The following is a 20,537-nucleotide window of genomic DNA, read 5'->3' on the forward strand; positions in this document are numbered from 1 at the left end:
TGTATCCACACTACCCTCCTCCCTATCCCTCTATGACTGTACCTCCTTTAGTAAATCACAGCACCGTGGCCGACACATTGTGAGGGAAAATGTTATAAAATGTGTTGCCTCAGCCACCTCGTTTTAAATTTTACAGACGCCCCACTGGCAACACGGGGGAGGGGGAAGTAGGGAGGAGCACTGGTCCCTGATTAATGACGGTAAAAAACTTAAAAAAAATGACGGTTATCGTGGGGGACGTTATATATGGCACAACTTTAAATGGTCTCATAGCAGAAGACAAACTCGGAGATTACAGTAGATGCTCAACAACAACACATCAACTGCTACCCAAGAATGAACTTAATATATGGCTGTTCCTGTATTCAATATACCGGTACGAAGAAGCTCTGAGACTGACTGACTCACAACTCTCTCATGGTTTCTCCATTCTAAAATTAAAATAAATCTGGGAATGGCTCACTCTTCTCTTCAAATCTCTGTGTTCTTGATGATAGCCTACATTCCTTTCTTCGTTCTGATTTCTCATAGTTTACTGACCAGTCCGATATATTTGCTACAAGTGCTTGGTGAACTTTAACTCCTTAAGAACGAAGTGCATCTCTTAAGTTGAAGAAAATTAAAAGAACGTTAATAAATTCTCTATTATGCCATTCACTATGAGAGATGTCCCGTAAGTAGAAGAAAGCAACCTCAATCTCTTATTCTTTTATTCACTTAGTTTCTCGGTTGTGGTATTTAGCCCTTTCGCTATCACAGACGGAATTGTATATTATATTAAGGATAATTTCAGACTATTTTATACAGGCAGGAGAATTTTGAGCATTTTACACCGAGACAGTCTTTAGCCCTACAATATCCCTCAGCTTAACAAAATCGTCTGGTGGATGCCTGAGTAAAACGCAATGATGTGCGCACTGAAAGTATAAACCATCTACAACCAGGCTCCGATGATCGCCCCACGGTTTACCTCAGTTGCATCGCTACATACCATTTATAGGATACTGGCAGCGAGACTTGCCCTAGTAAACCACTTCATTCCAGTCTGCTGCTCCATACACGCCTATCAACCTTCTGGAAGCTGAGACCTACATAATTCAGCAGCCTTTTCACATCATCTTTTCACCTCCTCCTTGCTCTCCGCTTCCCTCTGACTCCTTCAACTCCCGATGGGTAAGGGGTAGGTCACAGAGCAAGGTCAACTCACAGTTCTGATACAAAAACTTGGTGGAAGGATTAAGGGTCGGACAAGAATAAAGCAGTTACATTTTGAGAGCAATCGGTCAAAGGTCAAGGTGGGCACGGGAAAGTCAAATGTTCCGCACTTAGACCACTGTGGGGTGTGGGTGTTGACTCTTAGAGTACCCCTTCTTGTTTTATTTGAATTATTTGAAAACATGGACAACACACACCATCAAAGAAGAGGGCATAAATGGTTTCAAAATGCGGAGTAATTTGGTATGCATTAAATTTCCTAAACATGTTAAATCTAGTTCGCGCACGTGCATGGGGATAAGGTGTTGGAGCGAGGAAACAGCCTGGGAAAGTGACGACGAAGGAGAATGGAATGCAAAGGAGACAGTATTGACGGGGAAGAAGAGTTGGAGAGGTCTAAGGTGAGTACAGGGGAAGAAGGGATAGACCAGTATAGCAGTGGTGGAAAACGATTATCACCAGGCGGCATAATGGTTGTTTCACCCTCTGCAATGGGAATGATCCAACTTCGAAACAAGCAGCTTAATGAAGTATCCACGATGAGGGCCATGCACTCTACGATAACTATTTATTACTAATTCATTATATTGCTTCTAATTACTGAAAATAATACAGCCCTCTCAATGCTGGTGTATATTCAAACCTCATGAAAATTTTGAGCAGTTTCTTAGTATGTGTACATGCACATATCTACACATAACATATATACGATTTATCAACTTTGGCTTACTAGAAAATCAAAGGGACGACTGGTGTCAGTGTGGAAAATGGACCACAAATACAGCATATATATATTTATATTCATTACCTTCACTTTCCTTCCACTACACAACATCAATATGGCCGACGTGGTGGTAGTTGTGGTAGTGGAGACGGTGCGCCCCCTACACTTCTCGTCCCCGGCACAAGAATGGCTGCCAGAGTATCACCAATATTGGGCGTCTTTGGCTCCACTCCCGCCCTGCAATTGTGATGCTTAGGTTATGGAGTCGCCAGATCCAATATTGTGGCAGTGGTGGGGAGGAGCAGACGGTTGTGTGGGTATGTTACTGTGATAGTGGTATTGTGGTGCGGTATTGCGTTGGAGGTATTGTGAAGCGGTATTGTGGGGCTTGATATTGTGGTGGTGGCACTGCGTTGGTGGTATTGTGATGTAGGATTGTGGTGGCATTATTGTGGTGTGATATTATGGTCGTGATATTGTGGTGGTGTTCTTGTGGTGTATTGTGGTGGCGGTACTGTGATGATGTTATTGTAGGCAGGTATTGTGAAAGGGAGACCGGTTATGTGTTTTACTGTGGTAGCGGCATTTAGAACAAACGTTTTTGGTGTTCGAGACCATATTGTAGGAGGCATGGCAAGCTTAGTAGTTTTTCTTAGAGATTTATTATGCCTTTTACACTTTCATAGCCCTCTGTGTGTTATTATATCCCTAAGTACTGACACAAATTGCCTCATTAACTTACAAGAGCATTAAATGAGTATAATATGCAAAATAAATTGCTGTGGAAGTGGTCCTCAAAAGTCTCCTGTAAAATCTAGAATAAATCCCTTGGTGTAGTGATAATGTTACAGATTATAAGAAAGATGAATTTAATGTGTTGGTGATTTTAATGCTAAATAAATAAATAAACAGAAACGTAAGCAAGACATATCCAACTTTCTCGAGGTGTGTAAGAGGAAGTTATGTTGAAAATGATATTCCACGTTCTTTATAGAGGTTTAGCGAGAAAGAATACTGATGGGGAGAGCTAGAAGAGATGGTTCAGGTAATATCAGCCCTATAATATCGGGGAGTATTTGTATTTATTTATGATTTATTTGAGACTTCGTAACGCTTCTTCATCATTACCTTATTTTGCTGATCTCACTTTAATAATCCCCACCCTTGATACTGAAGCAAATTCTGTCGAAAACGAAAACATAATTAACAAACAAGAGGATAAAATGCTGTGATATTATGACTAATTAGTTGCTAAAGAAAAAGTGCTGCGAAATCTTCTATGCCATAAAAGGATATAAATAACAGGTAAGATGATTGAAAGGTGTAATAATAGAAAAAAAGTAGCCGAGGAAAGGGTGTTAGGAGGCCTCCTATGTCATTTAGACCAAGGTTGCGGAGTGACGTGCTTAAGAAAGGGAAATATCATGTTTTATTACCATCGTTTGTGGCGACATTACCGCAGACTCATTAGAAAGACGATGGTGGTTATGATGGGAGTGTTGATGGAGGTGTCATTCAGGAGAAGATTGTGGAGATGGTGGAGGTGACATCTGGAAGAGGATTGTGGGGGTGGTGGAGGTGCTGTCACGTGGGCGAGGACTGCGGAGGTGCTGTCATATGGAAGAGGACTGTGGAGGTGGTGGAGGTGTTGTCATTTGGGAGAGGACTGAGGAGGTGTTGTCATTTGGAAAAGGATTGTGGAGATGGTGGAGGTGTTATCATTTGGGAGAGGATTACGTAGATGTTGTCATCAGTGGAAGAACTGTGGAGAGTATGGAGCAAGTGGTGTTGTCATTTGCGAGAGGATTGTGGAGGTGGTGGAAGTGCTGGCAGCTAGTGAAACACGCCGTAAAGGTCGTCGACTAACTGCGTAACGAACCCGCGGCAGTTGATGAGTCATTTTCGTGATGTTATTTGCACACAACTGCTCCCCGGAATGGCGCAGCGTAATGTCCAGCGAGGTAATGGACACACAACACAGAAAACAAGGACCGGGCAGAGGAACGAAAGCTGCGTGGTATCAGCTCAAATTAAGAATGATCTAAATAATAAGTATTTGATTAAATTCAATTGTATCACATCTTTGTCAAAACTTTGTTAATAATTGTGTTCACCAGATGAACAGAAAGAAAATAAACAAAAAACTAGAATGATTTTACAAATTTTACCTGATGTAAGAATCTGCAGTAGTGATATTCACAGCTGAAGATGTTTCCGACGTGGACAAGCCTGCATTGCAACTGTGTGTGTGTGTGTGTGTGTGTGTGTGTGTGTGTGTGTGTGTGTGTGTGTGTGTGTGTGTGTGTGTGTGTGTGTGTGTGTGTGTGTGTGTGTGTGTGTGTGTGTGTGTGTGTGTGTGTGTGTGTGTGTGTGTGTGTGTGTGTGTGTGTGTGTGTGTGTGTGTGTGTGTGTGTGTGTGTGTGTGTGTGTGTGTGTGTGTGTGTGTGTGTGTGTGTGTGTGTGTGTGTGTGTGTGTGTGTGTGTGTGTGTGTGTGTGTGTGTGTGTGTGTGTGTGTGTGTGTGTGTGTGTGTGTGTGTGTGTGTGTGTGTGTGTGTGTGTGTGTGTGTGTGTGTGTGTGTGTGTGTGTGTGTGTGTGTGTGTGTGTGTGTGTGTGTGTGTGTGTGTGTGTGTGTGTGTGTGTGTGTGTGTGTGTGTGTGTGTGTGTGGGTGTGTGTGTGTGTGTGTGTGTGTGTGTGTGTGTGTGTGTGTGTGTGTGTGTGTGTGTGTGTGTGTGTGTGTGTGTGTGTGTGTGTGTGTGTGTGTGTGTGTGTGTGTGTGTGTGTGTGTGTGTGTGTGTGAATTTTGCATGAGTGCTTCATGGTCCACTGATACTTTTCGACTCATGCTCTAAAATTAGTGCACAATTAAAATTAATAATCCTAAAAATAATAGTAACGAGTGAGACTAAACTTCTGCGACCTCCCAGTTTGGCCAGAGAGGCCTGGCCATAACTTTGTGGTGGGTGATGAAGGGGGCGTGAACCAACTGAGAACCATCGATCTGGCCACCACCCACACCAACAACAAGGTCTGCTGGTTCTCAAGTCATGCGTTTGTTCATACATATTTCTTACCGTTTATCATTATGTGCGTTACAGAAACCATATCTTTTTCCCCTCATCCGATAATTTACGTGCATTGTACCGAAAGTAACGGCCATTATGTATTGTTGCATGAGACGGAATTGCTTCTTTGAAATCCTTGCGAATACAACAATGATATTCAGGTGCTCTACAGTTAATACATAATGCTGTAAGTAAAGATACACACTTTAGGTCTTTATTAAAATAGAAATAGCATATACCTGCTACAGGACGAACTTCTCTCAACTGTATAAAATTACTGAGCGTTAGCTAGTTCAGAACATGTAAAAGATTACAATTAGTTGCTTATAAACGCGGTGCATCCAATCTTCTTCTATTTTCCCACCTCAGCGTTAGGTCTGGCTGACTGATTAGTAACAACAGAGGTCACTGCCGCCGAACAACAAGAATAAAAGCAGAACAAGGATTTAACATACGCACATATATACATATATATACAAGAATATGCTGAAGAAAACATAGTCAACTAACATGGAGGTAAAGCCGTGAGAGTGGGGACACCAGCAGCGAGTGTTAAAATTTGGTTCTCTTTCAGCGGCGAGACCATCACCTCCAGGCAGCGAGGGTACATCAAAGGTAAAGTGAATACTGGTGAAGGCATGGCTTTTGTTGACTCTCAATAGTCGGGCAGGATGGGAAGGCACAGCTGTTGTCAATAGTCCATTTTAACCATTTCTTTTATTAAATCCCGTGTGAAACTAATAACTTCAGTTGCTTTGTTTTCATCCGAGAGAATTGGGCCATTCTCTCATCTGAAATGTGAAGTTACTGCACAAAATTTGATGAGCCTTAGATACGGGGTAGGAATGAGTGTTCTTGGTGGCTAGTCAAATCAAGCCTCCACTGACTACACCTGGCCATCAACCATGGGAAAGGGGTTAGAGATCTTTGTCAGGTTAGTATAAACGCACTATAATCAACGATAACGATATGGGTTGGAACTTAGCTTCAGGACTGTATATATTAAAGGCATATTTAAGTATCTGGTGTAAGTGTGACCAACATAACTGTAGAGAATCAGAGGCGTTAAATGGAATGTAAGTGATCAAGTCGTCATAAACCTTATCAGATATTGCTCTAATATCTAAGTTTGTAAGTGAAATGCTGATTAAGATAAGTTGAACTGATATATAAAAAAGAAAAAAAGCTCAGGATAAGAGGGCCGTTGGTATGGTATTGGGTATGGATTTGTGATGGTAGTGCAGCGTAGCAATGCCATGGTGTGATGAAACAGTGTGCTGGTGTGTAACAGTGTGGTAATGTAATGCATCTGCGTGGTGTGATGTACTGTAAACGTGTCTTGTGTGATATGCAACTGTGAACAATATTTAGGTAAAGCTTGAGTTTTTTTCTTTACAAAAAAACAAATATTGTATGAAAACATAAATTTCTTAATCTCTGAAAACAAACACGCATTTGACTTTTTTTTTCCCTTCGACATCGTGTCTTTACCTTATCAAAAAAATTTTTAGCAATGACAGAGGCTAAAGTGACACAAACATCCAACGTTGCTCTCGTTCTGTCAGTCACTGGATGGCTTTGATGACAAAGTGTTCTCGTTATCAATACTCCAGAGAATTTCGTGGTATTGTCGTCGACGTCTATGTAAAGGTTTGTAAATATTGTTGCAAGTCCGCTGAGTCAGAGTAGATCCTGAGTCCTCAAAACGACAACATTGTTGGGGGACGGTACTTGCTTTTATCGTCTCTGCGCAAGTTGTCTTTGCTAGTATTACCATGGAATACCAAAATTTATTCGATGATGAATATTTAAAAAAAAAAAGGAGTAAAGTTTTCCTCTTGCAAATGAACGTTTAGTGCGCATTCGCTTAAATCAGTGAAGATAAAATAACTGATTATATATAAACACCGTCCACTATGCCTTGCAGTATATCTCAGCGCATATTCAGTGCTTGCCATCACCCAGCAGAAAGATGCTGGTTAATATTAGACGCCTGTTATCAAGGTGACGGGTAGTGCCTTAAAAAAATCGAAGGAAGGTGAAGGTCAAGGCGAGGCACAGAGTGGAAAGACGTGTAAGACGGTGGTGAAAAATAGTATATTGGAAGGTGTGAAAGGCCACGATTTTTAGCCCCTGAATCCGGTCATGTCTTTTTTTGATTTTTTACTTTATTCTTGTTATATCCAGACGATTTTCTTCAGCTTAGGAGACCTTTCAAACTGGAAGAGTTAGAGCTAGCTATCGTTAATCCACCCCTAACGGGATTAAGGCGTCTGGTTATAGACAGACAGACAGACAGATAGATAAGACAGACAGATGGATGGATTGATGGATGGACAGATAGACTGACAGACAGACAGAGATAGATAAACAGATACAAATAGATGGATGGATGCATGGACAGACAGACAGAGACAGACGGATAGACAGACAGGTAAACAGAGACAGATATACTCGTATAGACAGATGAATAGGAAGACAAACAGATTTACAGATAATATAAACAGATTGATTGATTAATCCCCTTAATCACACGACGCCTTTCCTAAGCAACTAAAATCATCTGGAAGAAGCAACAATACACCAACTAGAGGGGCACTCACCGGAGCGCCTCTCTCCAACAAGGGCAAAGTAATTTCCAAACCACTCTTCATAATGGTTAGGTTTTCTCATCAGTCAAAAGGGTTTCGCAAAAAGTGTTTTCCGGATCCAGAATCTGTAATACGGCCCGCATCGGTCCCAAAAGTTAATCGATTGTTCCCTGGGACTTGGGCTATCTACCCCCCAAATTTGGTCCAAATCTTTCTTTTAGTTTTTGAGTAATCCTGCTAACAGATAAAAAACAAACGAACAAACAGGGATGAAAACATACTCTCCGTGTCAGAGAGAATAAAACACGTGATTGAATTGAAATGATTAATATATTACCTTCATATTTATGGCCATGGGATTCAGGAAATCGATACTTTGTAATTCAAATACCAATAAAAATAACACGACCTCTTCTGCATCAAGTTAATTCAATTTGGGAAAACCGGGATGTCCAGTCTCTCATATCATAAAGGGGGCTGGAGGGGGGGAAGAGGGGCTATGGGAGTATAGGGGTTGAAACTAGAAAGAGGGGATGTTGGAAAGTGGTGGCGGGATGGGGTAGGGGGGTTATGGGTGGGGGAGTTGGGAATATGTGGAGGAGGTCGAGGAATGAAGGCATGGAAGTGGGGAGAAGGATGGGAGTATAGGAGAGACGGTGGAGGAACAGAGGTATGGAAAAGTGGGTGGATGAAAAAAGATGTGATAGAGAAGGTGGAAGAATGGAGGTATGGGAGAGGGTGTGGAGAGGGATGAAGTATGGGATAGAAGGATGGTCTGGATGGGGGTGATATGAGGAAAGGGGTGGAGAGATGAGGGGTATGAGGGAAGGGCTGCAGAGATGAGGGGTATGTGAGAGGGTGTGGGGGAACAGGGGTATAGGAGGCAGGGTTGGTGGGGGGATGTCTTGTTTGTCCTTACTAGCCTGATATAAGACACGACCTGCGGGATCTAAAGCTGCTGTCACTGGCTCACATTCTTTCCTCTTCTTCATGACTAGTTCCGTTCTCGACGCTTAAAGATCCCCAAATATTTTCCTTGTGTTACGTGCACCTTTCTTTATGTAGGATGGTCAAAACCCAAGGGCGGCCAGAATATCTCTCTTGGCTTTTCCTTCCTGCAAAATGAAATCCAGTGAAAAGATGGAATGCGTCCCGGTCATGTCAAGAAAATGACGAGCTCACCGGGAGAGGCAGACCGCGGGTTTTGATGCCGGGCAAGAGGTAAAACACACACACACACACACACACACACACACACACACACACACACACACACACACACACGGCAAGACATTCAGAGAGACAGGCGGAATGTAGTTTATACATAACGCATGTCTTAATGCAACTGATATATATACCAGTCGAATACTAAGCATGAACCGAATTCCACACCAATCTGAAAACCGAGTAACAGAAGGTTTAAGTGGGATTACACACCAATAACTAACCCTGCTGTTACCCTCCAAATCTCACTTCTGCTGCCGATCTGAGGAGTGTTAGAGTGCGGGTGTAAGAGAGAGTGTAGGTGAGTGTGAGTGTGGGTGAAGGTGATGTGATATTTGGTTGTGCGAAAGAGTATGGCTCTATGAGGAAGTATGATCCAGTAAACATGAGAGAGTGTGGCAGAATGAGAAGATTATGTGAGAGTGAGTGTGCGAAAGATGAGAGTACGAGCGTTCTATATGTGTGTGTGAGAGTGCTGTGTGAGTCAAGGAGTGTGCGAGGAAGTGTGCAAGGTCTGAGTGGGCGTAAGAACGGTGTAAGAGAGTTTGGCTTAAAGACCAGTATGAGTTTGGCTTAGAGACTAGTGTGAGCTTGAAAGTGCCATGAGAAAGGGTGTAGGTGTCATTGGTCTTGTATCATCTATCACAAACAATAGTTAATTCACCTTGTTGCTTTCTTGCCACATAAATCAACAGAATATTATTTGGGTTGAATAATCCTATTGCTTGATGTGGCCAATAATCTTTCAGGGTGATCTGTCCATTTATAAATTCATCTGTATATATTTTTCTGCTAATCATACGCAGGATGTAGGATTTTGTTAGGATTTTACCTTCAGAACATTATCCCACAAAGCCCTTTCTGTATATTGATGCCCAATTCTATTCAACGCCAGACGATTTTATACAGCCTGGAGAAACCCCTATCAGATAATGAAACCACCTGGAACCCTCTTCAGCAACAGTTTCAGTATTATAATTCTTCCACATCACTGTTCACGCACTTAAACATGCTGCATGGTTAATACACAGGTAATAGTCTGCTTATTACGTTCTGATGGGAAGGATTTACCATATCAAGGAGCTGAATGAGGTGGAATATTGCTTCAAGGAACAAGGAGAAGGGAAGGCCTGTAAAAAATGATAAAGGATTCTGATATTTGCACTGGGCGATGATATGGATAGAATGAACAGTTCTCAAAATTAGTGTCGCCATCTATAATTTTGGGTAGATTCAAAGTTACGTGGTTAGTGTTATTTCGCTAATATTATAGCAGTTGGTAGTTTCAAATCCTTGACCAATACTGCTGCCAACATGTAACTTTTGCTACACATGTTATTGTATGGCTAAAATTAACAAGTGTAAGAACAAGAAAATCAGCATCTAATGACACAAAGATTATTTTTAGACAGAGTATGGCGATTTTAATTAACATTCCCACTATTTTTATAAGGGAGAAGAGTTTTAGAAATATGCATACGAACAGAAACATTGCTGCTGTGAAAGGATTATACGGAATACATTATCCTCACATTTAGAGAATCTATCTATCTATCTATATACCTAGGCTGCTTCCCCCAAGGAGAGAATTATCAAAGCAATGCATGGTAGTATTAACGAAACTTAAGGACCTGAGGCATTGGCATTTTATTCTTATTATAGCCACATAATTTTATTCAGCTTTGGAGAAACTTTTCGAACTGGAGAGGTTAGATATACTGCAGTCTCCATTTATCCCATCACTGCAAAAGGTCATTCCAGAAGTGAATGAAATTGCCTTTAAGTAGGAAATATAAAATGGAAATACACGTCATCGGCTTGAAGGGGATATGACTGCAGACGTTATCAATCGGACGGGGGAACTCTTACAACACATATCAGGCTTTGATATAAATGAATACTGTCGCCATTCCATTAGTCAACCCTAATCTGCAGCCTCATTAAAGGGTAATGATGAGGGAGACTTGATAGACCAAGGGGAGTGCGGTCATCGCCCTTCACAAGAGGTCCTGAGTTATATGGGAGTAGTGAGGGGGACTGACTGGATATACAACAGAGGGGTACTGGTCCGATTCACAGTATCTGTTAAATTCTACTATTTCTTGCTAGTACTCGTACAATAAACAAAAACTTCGGTATATTCATCATTTTGTGTGTGTGTGTGTGTGTGTGTGTGTGTGTAAAGTGATGTGTGAGAGTAGGTGAAGTTTAGTGAGGGGATGTGCTGTTGATACTTGACTCTGTTATGTGCTTGGCTGTGTAGGGAAGTGTATACAATGTGTGAGATTGTAATGTACAGTGTGGGAGTGTTTAAAATGTGTGGATCAGTTTGTGAGATTAATGAACACGTTGTGATATAATGCAAGGAAGGGTGGGATAGTGTATGGGAGGATTAGATTGTATGAGGGAGTATGTGGCAGTACGATAAAGTGGCGGGTAGTGTGAAGGAGTGGTGGGCAGTATGATGGAGTATGTGCCAGTATGAGGGCATAACAAGAACAGGATGAAAGATTTTGACGCTCACTTTAATGTAGCACCACTATTCACTGACCAACAATTCAGTGATTTCTCTACGACATTCAGGTGACACTAGTGGGAGAAAAGAAACGTGAACTGATGCTCGTGGAAATCTACAACTGACACAGGCTGGGGACGAGAGCTTTTAGGAAGAGGGGAGGAGGGAGGGCAGGAAACAGAGAGATATTGAAAGGAAGAATGGTGGGGAGAAGAGGAGAATGCAGGGAAGAGGTGAAATCCAGGAAAGAGTGGCGAGGGGGAGAAAAAGGTGAGATGATAGAAGGGGAAGAGAGGGAAGAAAGAGAAGGAATGGGTGACGAAAGGAATGGAAGAGGTGAGGAGAGGGAAGGAGGGAGAGAGAAAGGGACGAAAAGAGGAGGAGGGAAGGAGGAGGGCGAAGGGAGGGAAGGAGGTTGAGTGGAGAGAGGGAGGGAAGGAGGGGAAGAGAGAGGTGAAAAGAGGCCAAAAGAGAGAAGGAAAAAGAGAGAGAAGACGTACGAAGGAAGTCTAGCGAAGGGGAAATAAAGAGAGTGTGTGTGGATGAAGGTTATGGAGCTTAAAAAATGAAAACCAATGAGAGAGAGAGAGAGAGAGAGAGAGAGAGAGAGAGAGAGAGAGAGAAACCTAGAACTTTTTCACCAACAACTGCCAACAACAGGTATTTTTATTTACCGCATATTGACAGTGTGTTTTGAAGAACTCACAGTCCTGGATGTGTGAGGCAGTGGTGTGTGTGACGCGATGCACACACACACACACACACACACACACACACACACACACACACACACACACACACACACACACACACACACACACACACCAGGCGCTCCCACAATCAACCGTACAGGAAAATAGGTCAAACAACACCTAACACGACTGAATCATCATCATCATCATCATCATCATCATCCCGACCACTTTCCCGTGCCCGAATGAAACCCCACGGGAATGGCAGATGATGTTAATGATAATGAAGCTACTGTTCCCAAAATATATCATTCTTAATCATGCACATTGATTTTTTTTGTTTTAAGATTTTTGACATACATATTACCGTAGTGGTATATGCATAAATATAAATACATACAAATTAACATTATTTTTAACATGAACCCTATGGAGTAGTCTCTTCAGCCGAATGGAGAAAAGGACTGAATTATCTATGCCAAATTATGTACTATGGATTCGTCCGGGGCATTCATAAATGTACGATTCATTAAAGTAATCAAGAATCAGTCATCATCATCGCTATCATCATCAAACTCCTCATCATCCAGTGTTTGATTGTTTGTTTGTTTTCATCAAGAGCGTGGGGACCTGGGTTAGGCTACTCAGTCCCGACAATTAAGGCAAGGGTGCTGTGCCTCACCTACTCCTGAGTGGTATTACGTAAGCAAACCCCAACCACTCCTCAGATGGAAACCCTTAAAGGCTTCATTCGGCTGGGGATATTTAAATTTTTATTCAAGACCTGTTGTGGTTCTTCCATCTTAACCTGACCCAGATTCTTGTCCCCTTATTGTTTATTTCACGTAGTAACCATCCCTATTCGGTTGTCTCACAGGTTCTCTACACCGTTGCTATTGTGTCTGCGTCTTAATGTGGCATGTGCTGTGCAGTGCTTCATTAAGTATGATATGTTGTGCGAGTATATTCTACATGTGGGGGGCACGTCGTCTGTGATTTGGCCCAACCCAGATCTAAGCTGATAACATAGGAGGCCTGGGTGATATCCAGATCTAAGCCTAGTCCGGCGAACTCGATCAGCGCTCTTTAAGGACACCTCTGCTGGGTGGACATTAGAAGGGGCTTGCAGTTCAGTGTCCAATCGAGGTATTCCGCTGTGGATCTTAGCTTACTTCCTCTGCCATAGCACGTCTGACAATCTTCAGACAATAATAACGTTGATGTCGTGGTAACTAAGACCGTCCATGCTTTCTTCCTGGATAAATAAAGATAACGCTTTCCGTCTGTGAAGCGCTTAAACAATCACAGGCCATACATGCAAGCAATGAATATGCAAATGTCTGATCTTCCATCACTTCTCAGGAACAAAAACGCATCGGGCAACTCGCTCCTCCAAACTGAAATGGAATGTAAACACGGGGATAAAGCGGCACAGTTTTCGCGAAGCATATTTTTCCTTCACACTACTTTGAATATATATTTGTTTCTCTCTCTCTCTCTCTCTCTCTCTCTCTCTCTCTCTCTCACACACACACACATACACACACACCAAACCTGATGTTTAAACCTTGTTGCATTATTTTTCTAGTACACAATATCACTAACCCCCCCAATACGATTATGCGTCCTTCATTTTAATCGAGCTAACAACAGATTATTCGGCCTGTGAAGAGGGTAGTGAATGCCATATCTAACCGCCCTCCCTTTGAAAATTCACCTGTGAGCTGAATAAAACCGTCTGGTAGCGCTTAAACATTATACACAGAGTAAAACCTTGCAGCAAAAGAGTAAATTCTAGCTGCAAAAGAGTTGAACAATAACAAACAGCTGATAGGTTACTTTATGAACAATTATATGCCTGTCAGAAAGGACGAGTAAATAATCTAGAAGCCTGTCATGGTAATATTTTGTATAAATGGAACCATAACACAGTAAATTGGTTATAAATAGGGATTTGTACGGGTAACTGGCCATGATATATACTGTACTGTAGGAGGGAACAAGGTTATTCACATTTGCCATTTTCCTGGAAATTAATTTGGTCTCCGATGTTTTGCTCATATTTTGGGTAATACATACTGACAGTCAACACCACAACGCTCCTTTATATCCTCATTCGTCAGCCTGTCTCTCCATGTGACTCCACACGTACTCACATTTTCCAATTCCTCACCATCCAACCTCGCTGTACATTCACTGATTTCACCTCTTTCAAAGACCATTACTTTACTCTTCCCTACATTCACCTTTAGATTCCGTTTCTTACACACTCTCCCAAACTCATCCACCAAGCCTTGCAGCTCCCCTTCGTCTTCACTCAACAACACAGTATCATCTGCAAACAACAGTACAGGGAGTTTCCAAACACTATCCTCTCTCACCAGGGCCACTCCAACATCCACTACCCTACCTTGTACCTCTTTTATTACCCCATCCATGTACAGATTGAACAACCATGGAGACATGACACATCCCTGTTTCAACCCAACTTTCAAAGAGAAAAATTCACTTAGTTCACCATCCACACGCACTGCAGCCTTCGCACCATCGTACATACTCTTCACAGCATTCAACAACACACTGAGGTGGTTTGGCCATGTGGAGAGGATGGAGGGTGAAAGACTGACGAAGAGAGTGTATGTGAGTGAGGTGGAGGGGGGAAGAGGGAGGGGGAGGCCGAGGATGAGCTGGAGGGATGGGGTGGAGAGGTATATGAGAGAGGGGGGTGTGAGCTGGGAGCAGGGCAGTGAAATGGCGGGGGACATGGCGACTTGGAGGCGATTTGTTTGTGGCCACCCCAAACGGGATTGAGGCGTCTGGCAATAGATAGATAGATAGACATACTGACACTAACCCTGAAGGACTTTGATAAGGTGGTGACAAATTATCATCAATATTACAATACCCGTAACTTACCTAACCAACTCTATAATGCAATCTTTAACATGAAATCCGTCATTTATGTATGCAACTCATCACCTCAGGAAATGTCTCCCTAAGTTTTTTCCCATGTATAATCTAGACTCTTTAATACAGTGTCAGGAATTTTGAAATGAAAGGATCTTAATTCTTATGGTGCAGCTCACAGAATTCGGTAGGACAGGTATCAGTGGACAAACTTTTGCAGACATACAGAGACAATGCTTTAGTCGTCCGCATGCAATAATAGGGTCATTTCTGGCTCTGATCACTTACGGCGAGGGGAGCCGGAAAGCGATAGTACATTCACCTCCCCTTAACCTCACCTGGTACCCCTCCCTCACTCTCCCCAGTGTAACTCGTCAGACAGAAATGACCCAGTATTTCAGTGTGTGGGCTTAAACAGTGTCTCCATTTCATGTGCTGCATCTGTCCAATTTGTAATTAAGCCAATTAACCCCATTTACTGAGATCACATCACTAAAACATTTACACTCTACTTAACACGATTCTCTCAACTTAATATTACGATACCAGACAATAATAAAGATAGCATTACAAACAGCTCCCGCCCCCCTCCGATAGAACAATTAAGACAGCGTTATAAACAGCTCCCCCCCCCTCCCCAATAAAACAGTTGACACCAAACAGACTGCAGTTATTGACGCAGTGATTGACCAGACATCAAAGTCACTGCAATAATTGACAGCTTTTGACTCACCCGAGATAAAGGTGAACAAAGCTGAATTTTGTATGGCTTTTTTGCTCACCAGAGTTAATTATGTTGATGGGAACCTATTGTACTAAGCACATTAACTCAGCAGGTGGGAAGGTTAATCATTAGTAATTAATCAGGTGTACATTATGATTCAGAGATCTAACTATACATATTACATAAAACACGAACAAGTAAAATGCCATGTTTATGTTGCACGGCCTTCCTTGCAGCTCACATTGTCACCAACAATTACAGTAATCATACCTGTTTAATACTGAGTTACCTCTGCTGTTTCATTTCCTCTAGAGTTCATAAATATTGTCTAACGCAACAGAAAAGTGTATTGCATTCCAATTCGTTCGCAGGCTCGTCATCTTCTGCAAATGATAACCCGACGATAAAACTAATTATATATATATATATATATATATATATATATATATATATATATATATATATATATATATATATATATATATATTATCGGTTACCCAGAACCCATCCCAATTAAATCGTTATCTCGTCTAGTAGCACCATAAATAATTAACAAAAAGACGCCAGTGAATTAAAAGGGTTGAGGTAATGTCACATCAATGCTAGTGGAAGATGACCCTCCCTCTGTGTGTGTGTGTGTGTGTGTGTGTGTGTGTGTGTGTGTGTGTGTGTGTGTGCCCGACTTCATCCCAGACAGGGAGAACAGGAAACTAACCTGTGAAATGAGTCCAGTATCCCCGCAGCCACACTTTTACTTCTACCATTTTTCCGGCAATTGAAAAAGCTCTGACACTGGGTTCGTTTCCTGTGTCTGCTTTTGGATGAATATGCTGAGATTTCTCAATATATTATCCATTCTCTCTGTTTCTCTCCCTACCCACCTACCTACCTATCTATCTATCTTTGTATCCATGTATGTATGTACGAGTTTGTGTGTGTGTGTGTGTGTGTGTGTGTGTGTGTGTGTGTGTGTGTGTGTGTGTGTGTGTGTGTGTGTGTGTGTGTGTGTGTGTGTGTAGCGAGCACGATAAATCAGAATATTTAGAATAATACAATCAAGATGTATCAAGAATACCACAAGAAACATAATTCGCACTGAAAATGTTAATAATCATCATCCATCACAAACTCACTCATATTATTTCCAAAGGTAGGTTTAATTTCTACTGTGGGCAAAATCTAGCATGGTAAACCTAAATATTATATGTACTATTCACAGTACTAACTAATAATATGGAGAATGTGGAGATTAAGTGATTTGGAATTAAGACTGCATCGCCATTCCCTCAAAACCGATGACGAGAGAGTGAATCATTATGGGCAGGTGATTTAATGTTAAGCTGAGAGACTAAATGGAAGAGGGAGGGAAAGAGTGAGTGAGCAGGTTGAGGGACGGTGAGAATAAGCAAGATTGAATGAGACAGGGTGATGAAGATGGTGTGAAAGGGTGAGTTACTGAGTATGAATGTGAGGGAGAGATTGTGAAGACGTAAGTTTAAGAGAAAGTGACCGAGTAAGAGGAGACAGTGCGAGAGTGACTGAATGAATAAAAGCAAGTGAGTGAATATGTGAAAGTAAATGTGAACGCAGAATAATAAGTGAGCGAAAAAGTGAGTGTGCGAATGGGTTAGATGGTGAGAGTGGGGAGTGAGAGTTGACGTGAGTGGGTGAGAAAGCACGAGAGTGAGCATGAGTGCGTGAGAGTTAATAAAAAACAATAAACTTTCGTCAAACTTTCATGTTTTCCAAATAAATCTGCATGACAACTTTCATTCCTGTCTGCTCAGTTTAGTAGGAAGAGTCTGATGATAAACAAACAAACAAAACAGACATTCCGGTTCTACATGTACAATACACAAGGAACAAACCAACGCAAATCATTCCACGTTTTCAATTCTTTAAGCATAATAGTACGAGGGGTGATTAGAAAGAAATGACAGTGAGTCCATAAACTTTTATTAGCATGAAGAACTATCAAACTATGACTCACATTCCTTCAAAGTACTCTCCTCCAACCTCTATGCAGCGTTCCAATCTCTTTCTCCACTTCATGAAACAAGCGTGGTACTCTGAAGACGGTATACTTCGGAGTTCTGAATTGATGGTCCGTGCCAAGTCTTGGATGCGATGAAATTGCTTCCCAGCGATGGCAGATTTAATTTTTGGAAACAACCAAAAGTCACAGGGAGCCAGGTCAGGGGAGTAGGGTGGGTGGGGGAGCAGAGTTATACCTTGTTGTTCCAGGTACTGCATAGTGAGGCGAGCTTTGTGGAGTGCAGCATTGTCGTGGTGCAGCAAAAGGCGAGACCGAAGGTGGGTTGGTGCGGTGTTGGCCTTGTGTTCCAAGAGTTGTGGAAGGACCTGGTCTGTGTAGTATTGGGCTGTGATAGTGGACTTTTCAGGCATCACATCCACGCATATTGGTCCTTGAGAATTGAAAAAGATGGTGAAAAGGCGCTTCCGGCTGCGAAATCCTTCCTTCAAAATCTGAGGTCGAGGGTCTTCATCGCCCAACCACACCATGTTTGACTGCTTGTCACGGGTTGTGAAGAATGAAATCCAACACTCATCTCCAGTAGCAACATCTGAGAACCGTTTTGGACCATTTGGTTCAAATTCAGCAAGCCAGACACGACAAATCCTCACCCGTTCAGCCTTTTGCTCATCAGTCAACAAATGGGGTATCCATCGACAACACTTCTTCCTCAGGTGTAATTGTTCATGCACGATGTCATATGCACTCCCATAACTGATATCAAGCTCCAAGGCTAAGAACCTAAGAGTTACAGTTGGATCCTCGTCAATGATGGACCGTGCACGGACAGTTGTTGCTTCGGTCACGGATGTCCGGGGGCGTCCAGAGCGTTGTTCATCTTTCAGTTCAGTTTTTCCTGCTGTGAAAGCACGAATCCAGTGGGAAACAGTTTCCAGGGAAGGAGTAGTGTCTGGATAAACTTGTAATAATTCCCCTCGAATCTCTGTTGCTTTCTTTCCGAGTTTCCACCTCGTAAAAATGTAGAACCTGCAGCCTTCTTTCGAGTAATCCATGTTTCTGGCCAGAGAGCGAAAACAAGAGTGAAGCATTCACTCACAACAATAAAACAAGAAAAGTCAGGCATACGGCGACAAGTTCAAACTCGTAAGGACAGGCAACTCTGCACTCTCCTTGCTCCCCTACCTCCCATCATTCAAGGTTTTCATGTTATAGCACGAACTGTCATTACTTTCTGATCACCCTTCGTAATGCGGTAATACAGTACGCAGAATACAGTAATCATAACAGTCATAGCCATATAACTGGGAAGAAATTTTTAACTAACATATACAAAATGGATATGAGCACTAGTCTATAAATAAATACACTAAAACATTTCCTAACTAAACTATATACATTGCGAAAAAAATATGAAACAAATCAGCCTCCTACCCAAATAAATTCAAGATTCTGTGGTGAGATACCTAGCCAGGCAGTGAACACCCACACAACCCAGACGCCAGACATCAACAAGGATAAGAGAAGACCTCGCCGTGACGTCATCCCAGGTAATGACGCTAGAGATAATCCTAATGTGTGTGTGTGTGTGTGTGTGTGTGTGTGTGTGTGTGTGTGTGTATGTGTTTCTCGAGAATATCGTCCCTCTCAAAATATCTCGAACGAAAGTCAAATACATAAATAACGCCCACTTGCTGAAAGTATGACCTCACATGAAAGCGAATTTCATTATGCTGGTATTCAAACGCACGAGCATATTTAAGCATTTTAGGTTAATTAATCGTCTAGAGCAAAAAAAAAAAAAAAAGCTTCTCAGACGTGGTAGTAGTAGTAGTAGTAGTAGTAGTAGTTCTTGTTGTTGGAACCCTAGATTTACCTAGATCCTGAACCACGTGGACTACAGGATGAATCTGCCCTCGTCCTATAATCCACCAACCTCCTTTACGTGGACAGGGAGGGAGCTGAGAAACGCGTGTATAACCGGGCAGTGGAGGTACTTGGTATTATCAGTGCCACCACAAGAAGGCGTCCCTCCCTAGCATCCAAACGTAATATCACCCAACAAATATTCCATGCAGCATTCCCCTTCTCCAATAGCCATTTGCCGCTCAGCAATAACAAACAAGGCAAAAACCTAATCCCACCTCTCTGAATAATAAATGAGGCCCATATTTCTGCCGCTGCTCTACCAGGGGGTATTAAGTCACGTCCTTTACCTCTCAATACAAGGAATACTAACAGGACACGCTGCTCAGTCTGCATGAATATGTAACTAGGCGGTGGTATAACTTTGGAAATAATTTTGGTGTAGCTTACTTTCTGGTACTGCCGATAATTGGAGCATGTTATAAATTTCCTACAACAATAAATGAATATAGGAATAACTGAAACTAGACGGTTAAATAAATATGAATAGGTGTTGAAGATGCATGAATTTATGACAGTATAGTCGAAAAACTTGGAGATAATTTCCGATTATCTTATTATCCTGGCACTGTTGATAAAAGAATAAATAATTTAATTTGAAAAATAATAAAGTAAAAATAAACATGAGGTGCTGAAGACGGACCAATAGATAGCTGTGCGGTTGGATAATTTAGAAACAGTTTGGATTATCCCGTTTTTCACGTATTTTTGAAAAAGGAATATGTCATTATAAAAAATGATGAGGTGCTGAAGACAGACGAATATATGGCCGTGCGGTGGAATAACTTGGAACAATTTGGGATTCAAGTATTTTCTGATATTTTTGGGAACATGAAATATGTCACAAACGCTTACTGAGAAAAATAGGAAGACGTGCCTTGGGTGTAAAAATATGAACGTAAAGTAAAGGGCGCCATGTGAAGATCCGATAATTTTGAGGTAATGGATTCACTGGGTCTGA

This window comes from Coenobita brevimanus, chromosome 26 (genome assembly GCF_032717465.1).
Source record: "Coenobita brevimanus isolate Jiangsu-jjx chromosome 26, ASM3271746v2, whole genome shotgun sequence".
NCBI classification, from domain to species: Eukaryota; Metazoa; Arthropoda; class Malacostraca; order Decapoda; family Coenobitidae; genus Coenobita; species Coenobita brevimanus.